Source organism: Heterocephalus glaber, unplaced genomic scaffold, assembly GCF_053883595.1.
Source record: "Heterocephalus glaber isolate CG9 unplaced genomic scaffold, H.glaber_assembly_v1.0 deba00001428, whole genome shotgun sequence".
Lineage (NCBI taxonomy): Eukaryota > Metazoa > Chordata > Mammalia > Rodentia > Bathyergidae > Heterocephalus > Heterocephalus glaber.
Genome location: NW_028258293.1, coordinates 23,991,428 through 23,993,849, shown reverse-complemented (window position 1 = coordinate 23,993,849; position 2,422 = coordinate 23,991,428).

The window sequence follows — 2,422 nt, the reverse complement described above, 5'->3', positions numbered from 1 at the left end:
CGCAGGACTGGGCAATGGCGTGACAGCTCATTGGCTGGGTATGGCCAAAGCCAAAGCGTGGATGCTGGTTTCCTGGCAACGGCCGACCGCAGAGGCGGGGTAGTCGATGGCATTCGGAGGAAGAAGTACCGCCTTCTCCCCCAGGTTCCGCCCGTTCCTGCTCTAATCCCCGCCCCCCAAGGAGACTCCGACCTATCATAGGGGCAGACCTCTGGGGAGGCGGAGGCCCGCAGGCCTGGGGCGGAGCCTGGGGAGGAAAGGTCGAACCAGAGGGCAGAAGGCGGGACCTAGAAGGGATAGGACTTTTAGGAGCAAGGCAAGCCAGAAGGGCGGGGCTTAGGAGAGCAACGGGATGGGAAGAATTAGGGTAAAAGGGTGGGGCCACGGGTCCTGGGCGGTGTTCAAGGTGGAAGAGTGGGCGTGGGGGCGTGGCTAACCGAAACGCTTAGGTCTAGGGGAGGAGTCAGTAGGTGGGCAGGCCCTGCAGAAAAGCGGAACCCTAGAGAACGCTGGCTGTAAACAAGCTAATTCATTTTTGCCCTGCCTGCACGTACTATTTGCATTGTACTTTAGTGCCCCAGCAATAACCACTCTCCGTGCGTCCCGCAACACCTATGTTCTGTGTTGCTCCGTGACCCTTTGGATATAGCTTTAGTTGGTCAAGGAACAAAGATTAATCGCTTACGGGACAGGTTGATGTACAGAGGGATGAGGGTGAGCCTCTGCCCTCTCCAGGACCTCAGATCCTTAACCAGGCACAGACGATTGCGGCATAGTGCAAGAAGTCCTGTAGTGGGAGAACCATCTAGGAGCAGCACTTAGCATGACTTGTGTATCCAGAGGCTAAGGGGAAGGAAGGATGAAGGGGCTTAGGGAAGTCTTCCAGGAGGAGATGCCATCATGCAAGCTGAGTGCTGGGAAACAAGCAAGAGTAAGATAAAACTAAGAGAAATGGAAGTTTGAGACAAGGTCTGAAGTTTCCAGTATTGTGCCAGTGTTATCTGGTTTTGATCTTTGTCCTATGGTTATATAAGATGATAACATTAGGGGAAATTGGTAAAGAGTTTACAACAACTTCCTGTATTATTTTTGCAACTTTTTTATAAGCCTAAAATTAGTTCAAGATAAAAAGTATTTAAAAGAAAAAAGAAATTTGTGAATATGCGCACATCTCTTCTAGACCAAAACAAGAGTCCTGTTAATTCTCCTTCAACCCCATGTTCCTTTCATTACTGTCATCTTTCCCAGTCAGCCAGTTAGAATCTTGCCACCAAGACTGTGCTAAGTATTAGAGACAAGAGGAATAGGACATTCTCCTTTCCCTCCAGAAGCTTACTTACAGCCAGGCAGAGGAAAGAGTAAGGGGTAAACAAGGTAATTACAGATTAGAAGTTACAACCCAAAGAACTAGCAAGGCAAGACAGGATGGACCACTTGTGAAACATGTTCTGTGAACTGCAATTGTAGTGTGTCTGGATTCTCAGGAACATGCAGAGAAAATGTCAGATGGGGCTGAAAACGGGAACAGACATCAAGCACTGGAGAGCACTGTAGGTCCTTTTAGGAGTTTAGATTCTATCCTTGGGATGGAAAGGAATAAGGAATTTTATACATGGTCAGATTGACAGTGCACACTTCATACACTCTGTCTGCCTTTCATGCTCTTCACTCCCATCTCTATACCTAACTCCTATTCATCCTATAGAACCCACCTCAATTGGGAATCTTCCTGTGGACTATAATAGCTCTCTTTTTTACCCACTTAATAGAGCATTCATCAGGACACTGGCAATGACTGCCCCTGTGTTAGTATCTGGTCTGTGATTATCTGTCCACCCTTAACTATTTCCCCTGCCAGGCTATAAGCTTCTGGAGGGAGGGAAGAATGTCCCACTCCTTTTGTCTCCATTACTTCACACAATGTTGGCCTGGCACATAGCAGGATTCTGACTTGCTGACTGAGAAAGATGATAGTAGTGAAAGGGACATCGGGTTGAGGGAGAATTCATAGGGCTCTCATTTTGGTCTAGAAGAGATTTATGCATATTCACAAAAAGGGAAAAGTTGGAAGAGGTCAAAGATCCAGAAAATCCATGGAATGGTTGGTGGCATTAGGCACTAGAGGTAATAGAAAAGGAATCAGGACAAAAGCACCATAAGATGACCCCCATCACACCATCCAGGATGAAGGAGGTTAGGTAGATACGAATGTAGATAAGGGTATAGATAGTGAAAACAGAGCTCACATCTGATATGAGAGGCATCTCTTTGTCCGTGGAGACTAGTTTAGCACCTGACACAGATGAGCCATTCAGCAAATAGTTGTCAAGTAAATAAATAATGAGATCCAGCAGACAACCTGCACCAACTAAAACAGTGTTTGAACCTATACTGAAACCCAGATCTCCTGCTCTCCAGGGCC